The sequence below is a fragment of the Mastomys coucha genome, unplaced genomic scaffold (assembly GCF_008632895.1).
Source record: "Mastomys coucha isolate ucsf_1 unplaced genomic scaffold, UCSF_Mcou_1 pScaffold22, whole genome shotgun sequence".
Taxonomy (NCBI): Eukaryota; Metazoa; Chordata; class Mammalia; order Rodentia; family Muridae; genus Mastomys; species Mastomys coucha.
Genome location: NW_022196905.1, coordinates 1,573,431 through 1,595,106, shown reverse-complemented (window position 1 = coordinate 1,595,106; position 21,676 = coordinate 1,573,431). Strand labels below are relative to the sequence as shown.

The 21,676-nt window shown below is 41.8% G+C and overlaps 1 protein-coding gene across 4 annotated transcripts in view; it reads right to left on the bottom strand.

Moving 5' to 3' along the window:
* Eml6 (EMAP like 6) overlaps positions 1–21,676 on the bottom strand; it is a 289,180-nt gene that overhangs the window by 265,399 nt on the left and 2,105 nt on the right. The gene's annotated exons all lie outside the window — the stretch shown is intronic.

Below are 21,676 nucleotides of genomic sequence, written 5' to 3'. Positions count from 1 at the left end.
GAATTCCAGGAAGTCTTTAATTTTTTTCCTTATTTCTTCCCTGACCAAGTTATCATTGAGTATAGTGTTGTTCAGTTTCCATAGTATGTGGGTTTTCTGTTGGTTTTGTTGTTATTGAAGTCAAGCCTTAGTTGGTATTGATCTGATAGGATGCATGGGATTATTTCAATTTTATTTTGGAGAATGTACCATGGGGTGCTGAGAAGAAGGCATATTCTTTTGTTTTAGGGTGAAATATTTAGTATATATCTGTTAAATCCATTTGGTTCATAACCTCTATTAGTTTCACTGTGTATTTGTTTAGTGTCTATTTCAATGATCTGTCTATTGGTGAAAGTGGGGTGTTGAAGTCTCTCACTATTATTGTGTGGGGTTCAATGTGTGATTTAAGCTTTAGCAATGTTTCTTTTACAAATACAAGTGTCCTTGCATTTGGGGCATAGATGTCCAGAATTGAAACTTTCTCTTGGTGGCATCTCTTTTACAAATATGAAGTGTCCTTCTCCCTCTCACTTAATAACTTTTGGTTGAAAGTCTATTTTATTGGATGTTAGAATGGCAACTCCCACTTGTTTCTTGGGACCATTTGCTTGGGAGACTTTTTTTCTAGCCTTTTACTATGAGATAGTGTCTGTCTTTGTCATTGAGGTGTGTTTCTTGTATGCTAGATTCTGCTTGCATTTCCAGTCTGTTAGCTTATATCTTTTTATTGGGAAATTGAGTTCATTGATATTGAGAGATATTAAAGGTAGATGATTATTAGTTCCTATTATGTTTGTTGTTATAGGTGGCATTATGTATATGTGACTTTTGGTTTTGTTGTGAGATGATTAATTTCTTGTTTTTTCTTTGGTGTAGATACCCTCCTTGTGTTGGAGTTTTTCTTCTAGAATTCTCAGTAGGACTGGATTTGTAGATAGATATAATTAAATTTGGTCTTGTCATGGGATATTTGGGTTTCTCCATCTATGATGATTGAGAGTTTGGCAGGGTATAGTAACCTGGGCTGGCATCTGTGGACTTTTGGGGTCTGCATGACCTCTGTCCAGGCTCTTCTTAGTGTCTCTGTTGAGAAGTCTGGTGTAATTCTGATAGGTCTGATAGGTCTGAGTAGGGTGTTGAAGCCTCCCACTATTATTGCGTCGGGTGACTTGGCCTTTTCCCTTACTGCTTTTAATATACTTTTTTTGTTCTGTGCATTTAGTGTTTTGATTATGTGATGAGAGGATTTTCTTTTCTGGTCCAATCTATTTGGTGTTCTGTAGGCTTCTTGTACAATTATTGCCATCTCTTTCTGTAGGTTAGAGAAGTTTTCTTCTATGATTTTGTTAAGACATTTTCTGGTCCTTTAAGCTGGGAATCTTCACTCTCTTCAATTCCTATTCTTCTTAGGTTTGGTCTTTTCATTGTGTAGTGGATTTCCTGAATGCTTTGGGTTAGGAGGTTTTTATGCTTTCTATTTTCTTTGACTATTGTGTCAATATCTTTTAAGGTATCTTCTATGCCTGAGAGTCTCTCTTCTATCTCTTGTATTCTGTTGTTGATGCATGCATCTGTAGCTCCTGACCTCTTTTCTAGGTTTTTCCATTTCCAGGATTGTCTCTATTTATGATTTCTTTATTGTTTCTGCTTCCATTTTTAGGTCTTGGACTGCTTTGTCCAATTCCTTCACCTATTTGATTTTGTTTTCCTTTGTGATTTCTTTAAGGGATTTATTTCTTCCCTCTTTAAAGCCTTCTACCTGTTTACCTGTGTTTTCCTGTATTTCTGTCAGTGAGTTATTTATATCCTCCTCAAAGGCCTCTATTACCTTCATGAGATGAGATTTTAGGTCAGCATTATGGTTTTTAGGTCTTGCTGTGGTGGAAGAACTGGGTTTTGATGGTGTCAAAGTATATTGGCTTCTGTTGCTTATGGTCGTGTGCTTGCCTCTCACCAGCTGGTTATCTTTGGTATTAAACTGGCTTGGGTGTCTGTCTGGAGCTTGCCTCCTGTGTCCCTGGATTGTTGCAGGTCTCTTAGGAGACCTGTGGCCCTGGCAGCAGCAGATCTCCTAGGAGGCCTTCAGACTGTGGGGTCTTCAGAGGGGCAGACCTACTGATGATCTTCCCCAGCAGAAGGCACAGGCTACCTTTGTTACATTTTTAAAACAACTTACAGGTTTGTAAATTTTCACATTAATGCATACAAGGTGTTCAAAACACATTTTTCTGTTTTTTTTTTTTGTGTGTTTCTTTTTTAGAAAATGGGTTGATTTCAATGTGCTTTATTGCAAAAATATAAAGGGTAAAATAATTCATTTATTTTTGGTTTTGTCACACTACCAAAAAGAAATTATAGGTATCTGACAGAAAATTAAGGAGAAATAAGCAATATGATAACAGAGAATTATCAAAACTGTGACTATATGGTATCAGAAAAAATTTAATAAAGCCTTATTTCCTTTGCACATGCCCAGTGCTTATGATTGGCACAGTTCCTATAAGAGTCTTAGTGGAAGTCACAAGCTATAAGTTATGGGGGTTATTAAAGGAAACCTTGCAAGAAGCTACCTGGATTGGGTTTTGGTTTTGTTTTTTCTTTGGGCTAAATGCCTGAGCTTGTCCTAAGCACTGATGTCACTTAGAGTTTACTGTAGGGAAGGAACATAACACATTTTTGTTGTCTTGAATTAGGTCAGAGGTCAGCATCTACCTATATTGCCTGAACTTGCAGCTTGTCAGTTCAATATCTGTTTTGTGTCTAAGTGTTCCTGTTGGTGTGTATCTGAATTATTGGCTGTTAAAGACACTGCTATCCTACATCGCCTTGTATGCTCTTTAGAACATTTGTGTTTCTATAACAGGTATTTTGGAAAGTAGAACAGCCAGGGTCAAAAAGTGTGTATATTTTGAACACATTGTATATAGGTACTGACAACTGGCCTTCTGAAAGAAATGTTCATGTAGATGAGTACCATGGTCCTCCAGGAACACAGGTGGTTTATGATTTGGGAAAGTAAGGTGTTTATCAGGAATGTGAATGGAATTTCTTGTCTTTAATTCCTTGTGCATGTGATGATTTTCAGAAATAGTTCTGTCCATGTATTAATTTGGAAAATCATTCACAATGTAAACAAGGGTTTATTTTATGAAAATTTCTGTGTATTGGTTATATATATATATATATATATATGTATTTCATTTTTTAAAACTTTTTATTGATTCATTATGAGTTTCACATCATGTATCCAAGTCCTGCTCATCTCCCCATGCCCTCATATCTGCCCTTTGTCTTTGCAGACTCTCCCCCAAAATAAAACACACATACACACACACACACACACACACACACACACACACACACACACATACACAAAACAACAACAAAACAAAACCTAGAAAATATCTGTTCATGGAAGCTGTAGTAGGTTACAGTGTGTCCCACAATATATCCCTCTGTCCACACATCTTCACTTGTAAATATGTTCATTATACTGAGTCATTGGTCTGGTTTACGATCTCTGGCTTCTGTAACACCATCAATACTGGATCCTCATGGGGACTTCTCCTGGTTATCATGTTGTTGCCCAGAGTCATAAAGATCCTGCAACTTTGGAACAGCAGGATCTCAACCATTCACAGATGGTATAGATTTTGGGGTGGGTTAATTCAGAGCTCTGAATCTGGGCCTGGGTGGTAGCTGAAACAGATCATCCTGCCAACTCTCCCTCATCTGCTTCACCAGAGAAAGCTCTCCAGCACTGTGTCAACTAGACCACCCAAAGCCACTATCAATGAAGCAGTGTCAGCTCTCCTGCTCTCATGCCCTTTAGACCTTCACTTGCATCTACACCTCCAGAGCCAGCTCCACTGTGCTGCCCAGTAAAGTAGGAACCTCCTCCCCAAATACTGCAGCCTGTGAGAGGCTGGTCCTGCTCTTGCACCCTGAGGGCTGGCTAACCCATCCCTTGCCCATCAGGACGCGCTCCACTGTGTTGCTCAAGTGAGGTGCAGAGTCCCTTCGCCTGAGTGCTATAGCAAGTGGTAGGGAAGGGCTAGGTCTCCCCCTCTCATGGCTCCCAGGGCCAGCTCTCCTGGCTATTGCAGTTGGTGAAGGGCATCACCCCCCTGCACCTACCTCACACGGACAGTGGCAGGGTCAATTCTCTGGCTCTACCTCATTTGCACTTTCTCTACCAGAGTCAGCTCTACTGTGCTGCCCGATGAGGTCCCATCTCCTGATTGTTGCAGTTGGGGAGGGGGAGTGCCAATTGACCCACTCTCATGACCCCAGGGCCAGTCCTCCAACTGCTGCAGGTGGTGGTGAGGAAGGGCATCATCCAGGGACTCATGCCACCACACAGTAGATCAGTGGCAGGGCCCAGCTCTCCTGCACTATGGCCCTTAGGGATGGCTTAGCTGGGACCCCCACCTTCCACCCCCCACACACCTCTCCACCACCAGTGCTAGCTTTGCTGTGCCATCCAGGCAAGGTGCAGGGTCTGCTCTCTTGAGTGCTGCAGTTGATGAGTCACAGAAATAGCTCTCCCAAGCTCATGACCTTCTGGGTCATCTTTCCTGGCTACCGGAAGTGAATATATGTGTGGAAGGGGGGAGAGTACATCACCTCTAAGCCTGTCTCAACCATGGCAGACTACTGTCAGGGTCAGATATCCCACATACATCCCTGGCTGGCTTACTCACAGCCCTGCCACCAGGGCCAGCTCCACTGTTCTGTCTGAGCTAGGCACAGGGCCCACTCTCCCGAATGCTGCACTGGTGAGAGATGAAGCCAGCTTCCTAGAGTGCCCCATTCAGTGAAGGGTGGGGTCAGCTACGCACAGCCCCTAGACATCCACATGGACCATGATGGCTGCCCTGGCCAGAGACATCCCTGTGTTCTCTAGTAGTAATATGAGCCATGGACATTGACACCAACCCTTTTTACTGTATAACTATGGGCTCAGACATGACCCTCAGCAGCATCTAAGGCTGAGACCTCACTATGGCTGTGGGAATTTCTTTTAAAGTACACATTTCTCAGTCTTACAGATCATCTTAATCAGGATCTTTATGAAGACAATACATTTGCGTGTGTGTGTATGTTAATTTTCTAGGCTTTAAGCAGTAACTAAGACTGAAATGAAGGACCACATCAGGAGGCGCCTATGACTACACAGACAAGAGCCAACAGTATTTGAACTAGGTTTCTGCTTGCATAAGCTGTAGGTCAGGACAAGATGGTTTATACTGGGGACTAGGTGGACAATAGGAGCAAGAGAAGATGGGGAGGCAAGCCCTCTCGGTGTTTCCCACCGGGAACTGCCACACTAAACACATGGTTAGGTGAGCTGTCTTCTCTCTTTCCTCCTACAGACTACACAGTTTGTACAAAAGAAAGAAAGAAATCCTAGAGAGATGGGTCAGCACTTCTGAGCACTTGCTGTTCTTTCAGAGGACCCAAGCTCATTTCCCAGTACCTACATTGTAACTAGTAACTCTAGAGAGAGGGAACCCAGCATTCTCTTCTGGCCTCCACAGGTCCCATGCACACATGGCATACACTCACATAGACATACATTTACACATAAATAAAAACAGGAAAGGTAATTATAAAACATTCTAGAATTTACAGGTCCTCCACAATATTTCATTATATGTGGGCTACAGATAGAGTTTTAATTAAAAGCAAGAAGGATGACATGGGAATTCATTGTGAGCAGGCCAAGTTCTCACAGAGACATAGGCCAGCTAGAGTGACTATTCTAGCACACAGCAAAGCAGACCTGCAAGGCTTTTCATGGAGAAGCAATGTCTGTCATAGCTTCTCTTACTTTCCAGGAGAGGAACAAGTTGGCTGGGGACGGAAGTCATTAAGCCTAGATCCTGCTCATTGCTGCTGCAGCATGCAACAAACCCACTGGAGCATAAGCAACGTGAATAAAGAAAATGCAAAAAGAGATGTAAGGTAAAAAGGAAATGCCCCTTGGGCATTCTAACTGCTCTATTGGAACCTTTAAAAGCCAGATGCAAGTACAAGCCAGAGGGAAACCTTGCCAGGTTAGTGCAGCAAAAGCAAGTTATCACTAACGTCCCCTGCTGTCCCCTGGCTGGTCCCCAGGCTTCCTTTACCCTCCTCTCATGAAGCAATGGAGCACTTCTTTGATATCCCCCACCCTTGGCTTCCAGAATACTCTATGCCACTACTTATGTCCTACCTTGTAACCATATTTCACGAGTACTTCTTTTCTTGCTTGTTTCTTAAAAGTTGATCTTTCTTCAAGTCCTGTCTTTGGCCTCCTCTCTTTTCTTTCTACACTCCAGGTTATCTGATCCACTCCTACACACACAACAACTGCTTCCCCTTCATCTAGATATATAATCATCCTACAGATGATTATTAGGATATATAATCATCCTACAGATGGTCTCTACCTCAACCCAAGATCACTCCTTGCATTTAATATAGTACCTTTTTCAACCTTTGTAAATCTGAATACTCATATTTGTTTTTATCCTTTAGGAAAATATAATTCTTTTTTCAAGTACAGACCAGATGTGTTATAAAATGTTCTTTAATTCCTCTTTGTCTGTTTCCTTATGGTTAGCCTGAAGCCATGAAGTTTCAGCAGAAAAATCTGATAGGTGATATTGGGGACCCCTTGAATGGAAGAAATGAGCCAAGACTGGAGACAGAGAAGGACAGCCAGAGAGTAAGAGAAAACTAGGTGTTTTAATGTCAGTGAGGAAACAGACAATATGCTTGATAGTAGTGATGGTCAGCCCTACTGAACACTATAGAAGCTAAACAAGATCTGACCCCATTCAGCACCACAGAGCACAGGAGAATTTCATAGTTAATCCCTGTGGCTGGTGGAACTAGAAACCCACTCAGTACACTGAAGGATACATGAGAGATAAGAAAATGGACACAACCAAGAACCTCAGTATCTTCATCAGAAGAACCTTAGAAAGTCATAGAGTCAGCCTCTTCCTCTTCAACTGAAGCCCAGAACAGTCACAGGCTTGATGACAGATGGAGCTAATTGCCTGTGTGCCAATCCCATGGACAATGCCGTCCCCCCCCCTCTTTCAGGAAGTTTAATAACAGAGGAATAAGTAAATAAGAGGAAGGAATCCTGAAGAAAAGGTCAGCCAAGTCAAAATCCTTCAATTAGCTTCCTCAAATGTAAACTGGCCTTGCTGGTAGCCAGTACTTATGGGATGAGCTGGAAAGTCCTTGGTGATCCCAATCCTGCTGTCTCTCAGCTTCATGCCCCACACCATACCCCTTACTCTCATCTGTACCACAGCAGGAGTGACCTACCTTCTCCAGGGTGCCCTGTTCTTCTAAATCCCCACCCTCTGCACAAGCTGTTTTTTCCCTGCCTGTCACATAGTCCTTCATGCTTCAAAGGGCACTCTCTTCAATCTCTTAGAGCAGTGGTTCTCAACCTTCCTAATGCTGCAACCCTTAATATCATTCCTCATGCTGTGGTGACCCCCATCTATGAAATTCTTTTGTTACCACTTCATAACTATAATTTTGCTACTGTTGTGAATGGTAATATAAATTTCTGTTTTCTGATGGTCTCAGGTGACTGCAGGGAAAAGGTCACTCAACTTCCAAAGGGGTTTCAACCCACAGGTTGAAAACCACTGTCACTAAAGAGAACTTCTGCCTTTGAGCTGTTATTTCTATCCCTCTGGGTCAAACTCTTCTGGGCCAGAAAGACCAATTTTAGTTTATTTAGAGCTGGCAGGTGCTACTTTAAAATCTATGCATGTATCTGGACTTCATTTCCCTTTTATAAACATTTAATCATATTCTCAAAAATTACCTCAAAGACCATGTGTTTCCTATGTCAGAAGGATACAAACTTATATTTTCCTTATAATGCAGTTAAAAAAGAAAAAAACCTTAAGTACAAGTCACTTGTTGCATATTAGTAACTTTTTCATTGTGACTAAATACCTGTCAATCATAAGAGAAGAAAGGTTTATTTTAGCTAATGGTTCAAGGGTACAGGGTCCAGAGGTTCACATCTTGGCAAACAAGCAAGCAAAGAAAGGAGACTAGGACTTGGCTGGCCTTCTTTCCCCTTTCACTCTGTCCAGGCCCCTAGCTCATGTGACCATGCCTCCTGCTTTCCAAGCAAGTCTGTTGCTTAATTCAATCAAGTCTTAAAAATTAATCAGTGCTCATTGTAAGGTCCAAGCCTATATTTCAGTAGAAAACATCATAATTCTTATATCCTATTCAGACCACAGAGCAGTAGAAGGAAGAAGTCAAATGAAGTTTTGTGTCAGATTTTAAAGCACTATAGTAATTGATCATTAATATAATTGAAATTTTTTTCTTCTTTTTTTTTTAAAGTTAGGGTTTCCCTATATGGCCCAGGCTGCCCTCTAACTGATGATCCTCCTTCCCTTCATAAATATTGGAATTACAGATATGTACCTCTATACTATGCACCCAAAAATATATTGAGGATTCTAAATTCTTATCTTTTTAGCTGAGAACATTTTCAGAATTTTTCTCCTACCAAAGTATATAAAAAAAAGTTTAAACAGAAATCTTCCCCATATCATCTCTCAATAGCACTAATTAACAGGGAAAGAAATCAAAGGGCAAATAAAATATATTAGATACTTACTGTGCTAGTGAAGCTAGGTATGGGGACACACATGTAACTCAAGTCAGATGGAGAGGAAGACAATGAACACAATATAATGCAATGGTTCTGTAATGAAAGAATGTACACTGTGGTCTGACACACGGAGAAAGGAAGGCTTAAAATAGTCTAGAGCTGTCATCTAAGGCTCAAGGAAAGATGACACTTTCTTTAAGACTGAAGGAAGGGAAAGACTGCATCAGCAGAGAAGAAAGAGGCCATGTCAAGCCACTGGAATGGCATGCTCAGGGATGAGTCTACAGTCCACAGAGGCCCAGTCGCATACCCTCTTCTGGGAACTGAAAACCCCATAACATACCACTAGTCTTTTGAATTTAAGTTCTGTTTATGTGTATACCTCTACCTTTTCTTGTCCTTGGCTCACTATTTCTCCCCACTTAGCTCTTCTTTTCTATATGTCAAGAATGGCCCATCTTCTTCTCTCCTAGTCTGCTGTCTACAGTGGACTTCCTGTCCATTCTTCTTTGGTGCAGGCTTCCCTTATTAAATGATCCTCCTTAAAGGGAAGATCTTTTGAAACATAGTCCCACTTTCTAGAGTACAGCTTCTTGGGCTAAGTTGATCTCAACCCATACCTACTCAATAGATTGTCTTTCCTTGGAATTTGGAGTAGTTAAGGCAAAAAAAAAAAAAAAAAAAAAAAAAAAAAAAAAAGGTTCCATTGCTTTTGCAGAACCAAGGGGCTGAGACAGACCAGGAGGCAGTCAAAAAGAAATTATTAACTTAAACAGTCAATCTAGAGCCAGAACAATTAAAAAATAGGGAAAGAAGAGAATCCCTGTGGTGTTTAGGAGATTTGCAAGAAAAAAGAATAGCAAAAGCCTAGCTGCCTGGCCCAGCGCAGTGCCTGAGAGGCAACCACACACCCTGTAATAAGATGCAAAAGATTTCCTTGTCTTGTTATATCCCTTCCTTGATGGTTTTCGAGTTACTTTGAAGTCTTGTTTTAGTCTTACCTATAAAATTAACTAACACTGAGCACTAACTGAGCATTATTACTGAGAATAATGTTTAATGACATTATTCAATAGTAATTAAGCCTCCTATCACAAAGAGAAAGCTGATATCTTAAAATAATTCCACGTAAAACTGACACTATAATCAGAGTATTTACCTAACATGTGAGAAGCCCAGGGCTCCATCTCCAAGCTACAAACAAAATGACTCAACCCTCAGTCAATTCAAGCTCCAGTTGATCGCTGCATGCTGTGTGTGTGTGTGTGTGCATGTGCGCATGCACGCGCAAGAGAGAGAGAGAGAGAGAGAGAGAGAGAGGAAGAGAGAGAGAGGGAGAGAGAGATACAGAGAGACAGAGAGAGAGAGGGAGAGAGAGAGAGAGAGAGAGAGAGAGAGAGAGAGAGAGAGAGGAAGAGACAGAGACAGAGGCGGAGAGACAGAAAGAGAGAGAGACAGAAAGAGAGAGAGAGAGAACACTCCTTTCATCTCTAGGAAGTAGAAGACCTGTTGCCCTGTTGCTCCCTCCTCTGTGGTGAAGAGAAAGAGACAAAGTGACAGAGAACCAAGGGCAAATCCTAAAATTCTTGAGTTTACAGGTAAAGATCATCAGCCCCCCTCCCTTTAAGGGAAGAAAGGAATGAATTCTTTTTTAAAAAGGAGAAGAAATAGAGAGAAGAGCTGGATGTGACAGCACATGGTTGCCATCCCAGCATGTGAGAGACTGTCAGGAGAGTCAGGAGTTTAGGGTCATCTTCAACTACATAGTGAGGTGGAAGCTAGTCTAGACCCATAAGAGCCTGTCTCAAAAAACAAAACAAAACAAAACAAAAAACCTGTGGGGAATAAGAAGATAAAAAGGCACTCTCTTTAATAACTGCCTCTCTTTGCATGACCTATACCACTTTACAATGACTCAATAGTCTCACCTCCAGCAACAGGGCTGGAGTCTGCAAATTCACTTTTAAAACAACAACTTTGGGAGTAAACAAATCTATCATGTTGGCTGCAGCTTGCTCTAAACCAGTTTCTCCCAATGTAAACGGCTCTGTTCTACAAACGCATAAGATCTTCAAAGTCTTTAAATCATGAAGTCTTTAACCAAGGTGAAACAGCAGCCAAAGCCTCTGACTTCTATCACTTCCAGGTCAATCTTTTTTTAACATTTTTTTAACATTTATTTATTTTTAAGTGTGTGTGTGTGTGTGTGTGTGTGTGTGTGTGCGCGCGCACATGCCTGTGAAGGCCAGAGTGTTGGGTCCCCCTCAGACCTAGAGTTACAAGTGGTTGCTAGCCACCTGATGTGGGTGCTGGGTAAAGAACTCTCATCCTCTGAGGGAGTGGTATGTTCCCTTAACTACTGAGCCATCTCTCCAGCTCTTAGGCTAAACTTTTTAATGGTTATTTCTGCACACCACCACCACCCCTGCCCCACATTCAGTATCTTTTATGGAAGGAATATGCCCCTAGAAGAATTCAATGACTTTAGGAATTCAGTGAAATTCCACAGAAAAAGATTAATCTCAACATAAAAAATGAGCCCAGTTAGATGCCTACATGAAGAAGCCTGAAACTAGATCCCTACCTCATACCTAAAATGAGACACCAAACTAATCTAAGAGTTAGACACTAAAACTATAACACTATTAGAAGAAAACAAGAAAAATTTTTATGGTCTTGCATTGCATGATGGTTTCTTGAATATAATATCAAAAACACAAGAAAAATAATAAGCAAATAAACTGAATATCATCAAATCTTAAAGCTTTCATACATCAAAGAGCACCATCAAAAAAGTGAAGACAACTCAGTGAAAAAGATAAATATTTATAAGTAACATATTAAAGGCCTACATTCTGAATATATAGAGAACTCTTACAACTCATTAATAAAAAGATAAATGTGACTGAGAAATGATTTGGATTCCTCTTCTCCAAAGAAGATATACAGGTAACAATCAGTATATAGCAACATGATTGATATTGATTATTAAGAAAATACAAATAAGATACCATTTCATACCGAGTATGATGGCTAAAATCAAGAGTCTTAACAAACATATGGAGGAATTAGGATTCTTTTACACTGCTCTTTGCATAACTGATAACTTGCAAAATTGGTGGCTGCTCTGGAAAACAGAGGAGTTGGATGTGGTGGCTATGACTTTATTCCCAACAGTCCTGGAGAGAGAGGTCAGCTGGTCTACCTAGCAACACTCCATACAACCTAGCCATCTATCTACTCCTAGGCATTATCCTGGAGGCTAGAAAGCATGTCTGCATAAAGACTATAAAGAGTCTTTTTTTGTTTGTTTGTTTTGGTTTTTTTGTTTTTGTTTTGTTTTTGTTTTTGTTTTTGTTTTTGTTTTTCAAGACAGGGTTTCTCTGTATAGCTCTGGCTGTCCTGGAACTCACTCTGTAGACCAGGCTGGCCTCGAACTCAGAAATCCGCCTGCCTCTGCCTCCCAAGTGCTGGGATTAAAGGCATACACCACCACCGCCCGGCTATGAAGAGTCTTATATCATTGACAAGGTGGGAATCTTCTGACATCTCTTCAACTTGTTTTAATCAATAACTACTTGATTCTGTTTGGAACAAACTGAACTAGATACAAATGTAACTGGAAAGTGGACCTGTTAATATAAATTTGTAGTAGGTATACATTTCATATGTACATATATGTGCTCCTTGTAATATTTCAGGTTGGAAACACTTGTGTAGAGTTCTGAGGCACACCGGTGCATTCCTTCTAAGCTTACTTTTGATGTGTAGTCTGTAGGTGAACAGCGCCATCATCAGCCAGGGTAAGACTCAGCATGCAGTCCTCCCAGATCTCCTGACACAATATTGATCTCACCCATGCACAATATTTGAAAGTTGTCTGCTCTCAAAACTTTAATTATACTTAAAACCAATACACATGTAAGAGACTCAAATACACCTACAAAGGAAGCTGGCTGCTGAAGGTATGTACCATGGACTGAAGCTTGGTACATACCAATAATAGTTTCTCAAATAGCACCACTCTCTTGGAAGCCAAGCCAGCCCCAGAGAAGGAGACAGTAAGTCAGTCTTCCTGAAGCTTCCCTGTTATGTGGCAAAGTCACTTCGATTACAGGGACATTCAGATCCTAGCACAGCCCACTTACAGAAGCTACCATGAACAAGTTTTGCTTTGCCATAATGAAATTTGCCTTTGTAACCATTGGTGTTGGTGGGTTGATTTCACTTGCAGATGGCATAAGATTCAGCGCAACGTTTGCAAGGAGTTACCAGATTATAATCACACATTTTTTTCAAGACAAATGTGGTTATATTTCTGAATTTAAAATTGACAATAATAGCATATTAAGCAAATCTGTATTCATGACAATAATCGAATAACTGTCCTAGGAAATGTAGGACATATGGTACTAAAACCCCTGAGTCATTAGTGACCTGGTTGAGAACTAGGGTACCTTTGGTCTTTCGCTGGGTATCTAACACCAGAATTCTGGGCACCATAACAGGGCTCCAGATCTTAGTAGGCCCTGAGGCCTTAGCATAACTGACTCCATGATGGGAGTTCCATTCAGGGTGTAAAACTCAGCACGTAGATAGCACCACCTGCCAAAACTAAAAGAAAGGCCCAATCTACCAAAGTCCATAGTTTCAGGAAAGTCTCTAAATAGTTAAACTTGCCTTTTGGCTTTTATTTTTTTTGTTGTTTTTTCTTTTTTTTTGTTTTTTGGGTTTTTTTGTTTTTTGTTTTTTGTTTTTGTTTTTGTTTTTTATTGAGACAGGGTTTCTCTGTATAGCCCTGGCTGTCCTGGAACTCACTCTGTAAACCAGGCTGGCCTCAAACTCAGAAATCCATCTGCCTCTGCCTCCCAAGCGCTGGGATTAAAGGCATGCGCCACCACTGCCCAGCTGCCTTTTGGCTTTTGTAGCTCTGCTTCTGGCTAACTCTTCTTGCTCACTGAAATGTGTCAACTCAGAACATGGTGATTATGCTTACAAGCTCACCCTAAGAAAGGCTCTGTGCTACACTAGGACCCAGAACACCCAGTGTAGTCATCAGCCAGCTAACAAAGACTTTCTATTGGTTTATAAGCAGTCTTCTCTGGTGAATACCCCCACAACATTTCTGGAGACTCCAGTGAGATTCCAGAGACCAGACTTCAAGACACAGGGGTCTCAGAGTTCCTTGGAGTAAAGAAGAATGTGATGGTCAGGGAACTCCTGAGGGTGGGCAACCTGAGATATTTCAGGTCCCCATGACTCGCTTTGATCAATCACTGATTAACACTTCAGAGGGACTGACATTTGTAAGTCACCTTGTCTGTCACTTCTGGACATAAGTTTAGCTAAGGTGCCTTTTGTTTGTATGCATAGGAGAGGTTAGAGATGGCTGCTGATCCAGTGTGCAGGACCCATGTGAGATGGTACTGGATCCTTTTGTCTATTGGGGTATACAAATGTATGGTGCGGTGTTCTCTCTCTCTCTCTCTCTCTCTCTCTCTCTCTCTCTCTCTCTGTGTGTGTGTGTGTGTGTGTGTGTGTGTGTGTGTGTTTCTATGTGTGTCTGTCAGTTCTGTTCCCTGTACCAACTAACTCTCCATCTGTCTCACCCCAAGAAGAGGAGCCCTTGCTTGTTTTGTTGCTTGACTCCTGCTCACAGTCAAGGTCAGTCTCTGTGGGAAGGTGAGGAGGGGCCCAGGCCTTTCATCTAGGGCATCCCCTGACATCTAAGTGGAATGCCCAAAAGGAGGGGGAAATAGTTTCCCCAGATGAGTATTGTTGCCAGAAAATGAAGCCTGGACAGAACAGATTTATTGATTTGTTTGTTTGTTTGTTTGTTTGCCTTTTGTCCAACACTGACCAAGGAGACTCTAAGCAAATTCACTAGGTACTTTTTGGAAAGATTAAAGACAGCTGATAAAAAGATTTCCTTAGTCACTCATCAGGCCCCAGATACTAAAAAAAAATAAAGGTTAAAAAGAATATAAGTATAATTAGGTCTCAGTTTTTGGAGGTAGCTTAAAGGGTATTTAACAACAGAAAACTGATTAGGAAATGTCTTACTTAGGGTGGTGTTGTGAAGAGATACTATGTGACCAAGGCAACTCTTATAAAGGACAACATTTGATTAGCTTATAGTTTCAGAGATACAGTCCATTATCATCATGGTGAGAAGCATGGCAGTGTCCAGGCAGACAAGATACTGATGAAGGAGCTGAGTTTTCTACATCTTGATCCAAAAGCAGCAGAAGGAGACTGTGTCCCACAGTGGGTGGATACTGAGTATAGGAAACCTCAAAACCAGCCCTATGTCCTCCAACAAGGCCATACCGACTCCAACAAGGACACACCTCCAAATAGTGCCATTCTCTATGGTTTAAACATTCAAACACATGAGTCTCCGGAGACCATATCTATTCAAACCACCACAGGACAGACCTTTTGCATAATCTGAAAGCCACTCTCACATTCTCTGATGATGAGACACAGTTAGACTTACAAATATGCAGAAAAATTTAGGTGTCTCCCCTTCTGTCAGAAGAAATCAACACCCCCCCCCACGACCAGCCCAACACAAAGTTCCTATAATAATTCAGATAACCAGTTCAGCTACCTCTGCCCAGATTAAACAATACTCAATGACCCTGGAAACAAAAGGAGAAAATGCCATCCTTAATGCCTGGCTTGAAAAGACAAGCATCCTGGTGCCCTGCCAGTCACCCTGGAATGCACCTCTCCTGTCTATGAAGAGACCTAAGACTTCTGCTTCCTATGAGTCTGATTCCTCCAAAGAAACAGGTGCACACCATCTCAGATATGAGAATTTACTGGGGTTTCTAAATCTACTCAACCTTCTCAGTTTTTGACTGATTGACACAGTTCCACTTGCCCTACTGGTAAATTCTCATTTCTGAGAATGGTAGGCATTTCATCTTCTCCCAATCCAGTTCCTGTCCTGTAGCATGTGACCATGACATCCCACGTGACAATTGTGATAGCTAGTCAAGTAGCAGAGCACAGAGTTCTCCATGCTAATGAGGTATCTATATGGGCCCTGAGGGGCTAGCCAATTGGTTTCCCTTCCCAGACATTCCTTCCTCCAAAAGGTATTTCAATCTCTAGTCCACCATGAGTAGAAAACAATAAACAATGAATAATCAGTTCAGACAAGTAAGGACTGTTTCTCTTATCAAGAACAACCAAGGGAGGAAGTCTTCACCATACACAGCCATGCAGCCTATAAGTCTCCTTATAGAAGGCCCCTGTGCCCTGCAGACATGGACACTCACCCTTGAGCTAAGCCAGCGTTCCCCTTCCCCTAGTCCCTAGCTCCAGCCACCACAGCCCCCTCATTCCTGACCTGACTCCACATGGCTGCAACTGGGTGCCCAGGAGTTTGGGAGCCCCTGCCTCCTCAGCCTCAGCCTGTGATGTTTCTTACCTGGGCTTGGGCCCCCATCTGAGGCTATGTTCAGTCCCTCCAATAGTGGAGAGGAATGGAATGTAGCCTAGCACCCTCCTGTTTCGTCTATCCTAACAGCATTCCCAGTTGACTCACAGTACCCCCTCAATATAGCTCAGGCCCTCTGCTGAGGAGCGCCAGAACAATGGCTGTCTAGTGACTATGTGGTGCAGTATCAGGCCCTACTCTTGGTCTATGCTCAAGTCCAATGTGAGAAGCCTACCACTATCCATCACGCTGTATACCGTCTGACCTCATGAACCAGGTACATGGGAGCTGCAGTGGTTACTTTAACCAAACAAATTGGGCTCAAGCCAGGAACCTCAGCCTAGAGAGCAGAATTCATTGATCTGATTCAAGCTCTCAGATGGAGGAAAGGAAATCCCACCAACATATACACAGACCATCAGTAGGTATAGTTTTATAGCTGGGCATATCCACAGTATGATCACCACAGGGAAAGGGACATTAAAAACCCTTGGCCCTCCTAGAGGCTCTTTGGTTTCCCCTACAACTTGCTGTCCTCCACTGCCTGGCTGCTGACTTGGCAAACGACCCTAAGACCAGTGGAGCCTATCGATACTCTGATGACATATCATGATCCGGTGCTGCCTGAGACTCCACAGTAAAGATGAAATGAATAGCTCAAACCCACAGGTTGGTGGAGGACACTAGAGGAAAAGACCATTCTCTCAGAGACAACTGGCAGGACTCTGCAACTAACCTTCACCAGGAAACTCATCTACGGTCCATGAAAAAAAAAAAAGTTGCTCAGATCAAGGTATATTATACCTAGACTGGACAGCATCGCAAGAACTGTCTCAGCCAAATGCCAGGTCTGTGCTCGAGTGAACTCAAAACAGAGCCCTTACCCAGGACGGGATCCAAATGAAAGACCAGCACTCCAGCAAACTGGGGAAACTGACTCCACCAAGATCTACCCTGCTGGGAGAGGATAAAAGTACTTGCTAGTTTTTTGAAAGTAAAAGTGAAGATGGAATATGGGTTGCAGGTCTATAGTCACACTGGTTAATTCCTTCCCTGTGCCTGTCTTCCTCAGTTTCCAGTGCAGGCCTGAGGGTGGTGGGATTGGACCATACTCCTGTATTCATACCAAACATAAGTCTTAGGAGGAGATAGAGAAGCAGAGAATGGAAAGGCCCATGGGCCAACGAGACCTTCATTTCAATGGGTCCATAGTTTGAGACGGTCCACTTGACAGCAGTGTCTGCAGCTTCATCCCTTACCAGGATTTAATTTTTTAATAGACAATTCTGTTTCCCTTACTCAAAACATAAAGTGACATGTCCAGGACTTCATGAGAACCCATGAGAACCAGACAATCTAGGCTCAGTCATGGCTATTAAGCTGCTCACTTCAAACTCAACAACTTCAGTTATAGTTCAGCATTAGATTACTTTAGCCTGTCACAGTTTCAACTTCTAAACTTTTTATATTAAGATCTTCCACAGATGATCATTTCCAATCATTGGTTCAGGGCTGGTGGTGATGCTCAAGTGAACTTGAATGCTATTCTCTGTCTAGACTGAGATCCAACAATCTGCTTCAAGGATTCTTAAAAATAAGCCCGGGATTTATAGGCCAACTGACGATCAGTGGGGCTGCAAAGAGAACAAGTTTGCTGAGCTCCTATTAACAAACAACACAATGGGAGGAACCACAGTGACTAAGAACATGAGCCTGAGGAACAGGGAAGCAATAGCTGTAGGCTTTGGAGTCAGATCAACCCAGACTCCAATTGCCATTCTAGAGCCAGTCTGTTGCTAAGCACATGCAAAATCCTTAATGCCTCTGTGCCTCAATCTGCCTTGCCAGTAAGTGGGGGTCAGGCAAACCTGCCTTCCCAAAAGGTAGACTGAAAGAATGGATGAGATAAATCTGGATACATATTTAACTCTGGGTCTTTAACTAACAGGAAATGTTAACTCTTTCCTCTTTAAGTGGAGATATCTGGAATAAGAAAATAGCATCAGATATCCCTAAAAAAAAAAAAAAATCTGAGGAGTACATGATATCCCTTGTCTGAGTGTAGTGGAAGGTGTCACAGCGGAGGTGACACTGAAGCAGATGGAGCTGCCTTGAGTATGGATAGAATATGGTCCCTATGACGAGCACGTACCCTTTGCAATGTACTATGATTGACTTCTATGTAACCTCAACAACACTACAAAAACTATAAACCCCACTTTATAAGTCAAAACTTTTTTACTGATGACACTAATGCCCAAGTTGTAGCTGATGTAGGTGTCACAGAAGGGAAAGATAAACCATTCTAGTATGAAGCAGAGAAGAACAGGGTACTTGCATTAGACAGCAAGCAAGAAGCAAACAACTTTTGGGTTTGATTGGAAAATACAGGCAGAATGGTAAGCTGGGGTAAAAGAGAATGGAAAGATATGGAGACTAGACATTTGTGTCTTTGCAATGAGGAACTCTTTTGGTGTGTATGGGTTTAATTGAGCACAATAATAAATATTGATTGGTTACCTACTAAGGATGACCCCCCCAACAAAGCATTTTACAAACGTTGTTTCTCTAATAGGCCCAACAATGCTGCAACTTAGGTATTGGCAGCTCCATTTCACAAACAAGGCCCAAAGCAGTCACATCCTCAGTAGATGCCTCTAGTGGGGTTCTTCTCACTTCTGATGTCAGAAACAGAGCCCTTTCCCGTACAAGAGCACTGCAGCTAATCCTCCCCTGTAACAGGAAGAGAAGCCAAATAAAGAAGAATAAATGACAAATAAAATGGGGAGATGGAATTATAGAGAAGAAATATAGGGACCTGGAATATGGAGACAAACTTCACTGTTGAACATGAAAAGAATGGTGGCAGAGGATAAATGTGCAAGTGACCCTCCAATCTCACATCCTTCTGATGACCAGGAGAGTAAAACAGTAATTATTCTGGTCAGCATCCCTTGCCGCCTCACCTTCAAACCCAATCTGAGTCTTGTCACCCTAATAGCAAACACTAGTTTAGGCATTTACCTGTCTCATCACAGAGCTATCAAGACAAAAAGATGGCATCATTCTCCCATCCATTATCTGCATCACAAGCCAATCACGCAAGAGAATAAAACTAAGCCTCCTTCTCCAATAAATCACATTATGCCAAACATACCAACATTTCTTTCAAAATCTGCCTTAAGTACATATCCTGTCAAAGCAAAGGATACATGCTGTGCCCTAATGAGCTCTGCCAAATCCTACATCATCATTAAGGTTCATGGTGATCAAGAGAGCATGCATAGTTTTATAAAATGGATTATGTTATCAATATGTGTTAGGCTGCTTTGTAGCTAATATTCTAGTGAAGCTGCATAAAACAATACAGTATTAATTTATATGTGGATATTTCCTTCAAAATCCATGCACCAAGTGGACAGTTACTATAGTATGTGATTTCCTGAAATCAAGAATTTTAATATTCATGTAATGATTCAAAACGACAAAATATTTTTTTCATTAAAACCTTGGATTCTACAGTCAACCCCATTCAATGACAGACGTCAGTGTTTCAAGTGGGAAAGACAGTGGTAGACACATAAAATGGAAAGACACATAAAGACAAATGATTGAGTGTTGTGGTTTATGCAGTGCCTTCCAGGGCAAGTGGGAGGGCGGGAGATGTTTACATGTGAAAGACACAGCAAAATGACAGCATAGACATTCCAATTTACAGCCCCTAATTGCATAAAGATCTGTGTTTTGTGGCTTTTAGTCCAACTGGACTTCATTTCATTGCAAATGCAAAGATATATGTCAGTGTTAGAACTCTCTGTTCTCCTGCACATACTCAGACCCAGGCAAGTCCTGAAGAATTTCAAAGTCCTTTTCTCTGAAGTCACACTTGTTAGTATACCAGTGTTCAGCCTCAAGAGATAACCACCTCAAGAAATGGAGCAGAAAAGAAACTATCCTCTTGTCTGGTAGTCAGTGAAATCTACCTGGAAAGCTGCTGTAACTTCTTCATTCACCTTTTCTTCAAACCTTAACGTCTCTTTAACCACCCAAGCCAAATGTCTTCAGCCCCACTAGCCCAGCTGCTTATCATAACAATGGCTCACTGAAAACTCACCCTTTTCCCACCTTCAGTTTCAACAGTGCATTTAGTCTTTTTCCCTCTAGAGAAAAACTATGTACTGAGAATCCACATCCCACCACCAGCAGGTAGTTGAGTAAACTGTCATGTTAATATCATGCAACCCCAGGGAATCTTCTGTTTAATTGTTCCCCTTCCCCCAAAGGATTATGTCTTATTTGGATGTTGCAATGGAAAGCACTGCATGAAGACCGACAGAACGAACACACAATGGGTTTAAATTTTTAAACATCCAACCTTTTCATGAGTCACTGTTAATCATTTGCACCTGTGCCTTTAATAATCAGCCACACAATTAGCAAGGATCCGTAGGAAGAAACTAAGTAAGATGCCCCAATCACAACCATTTCCCAAATCAGAGAAGAAAGGAAAGAGGGCTTTGTCTGTGAGAAAAAGAAACTTTTGCATGTCAGTTCCACCAAATCTAGAGAGCATTGGAGCTGCCAGTACTGAAAATCTTCATCTTCTGACAGTAGAAGTCAAAGCTGGGTGTGGTGGTTCACAATTATAATCTCAGTACTCTGAGGCAGAAGGATTTCGATGAGTTTGGGCCAGCCTGGGCTCCATATTGCATTGCAGGTCAACCTAGGCTACAAGTGTAAGATCCAATCTCTAAAAAACAAGGGGCGGGGGGTGGAGGGGGAGGCAGAGTCAAGTGTGTGTGTGTGTGTGTGTGTGTGTGCACTCTCCTGTATTTCCAAGTATTAAAGATTACTTTCTGTAACTGTTTTCAACACAATAAGAAAAATCACCCTAATTGAGGAAGCTAATCTCACTGTCCCCAGTGAGAAGGCAGGACCATTGACGTTATAATACTTCATCACTTATCCCATGTGAAAGGCAAATTTAGAGCAACAGGAAGAATACCCTGGGGGGGGGGGAGAAGGTGCTGCTCTGCATCAATGGAACACACACATTTGGAAGGTACAAGAAATAAGATGTCTGTTGCTTGCAATCAGTCCTCCAGTGATCATTGTCTCTGTGCATGGATGTGTCCATGCTGTGGAAAGTATCCTCAACTGCCATAGGCAGAAAGGGATTCCCTATAAGCAGCCTCTGGACCACACCTTAACTGGCCATCGGAGATGCTGACAAAGGCTGGGAAGAAATTCGTCTAGTCTAGATAAGAGGATAGCACAAAGAATCCAATACGCCCCGCTTTAATTAAACAAGAAGGACCCTAAAATGACTATTGTGTGCAACGGAGTTCTCCTAGACCATCCACTATAACATCCTGCTCATTCTATGGGCTAGATAGTAAGATTTTGTGGTCCAGCTGCTGCTGCCAGCCTTTTAAAGCCCTTAAAATGTTGTAGAAAGCATCCTTGTAGTATGTAAATATGTTTTGGGAGCTAAAACACTGCTGAAATATCAGAAAATACTCCCCACCCACTACAAAAATATCCTAGGTCCAATGCATATGGGATAAAGATTTGAAACTGCCTGTATCAAAATT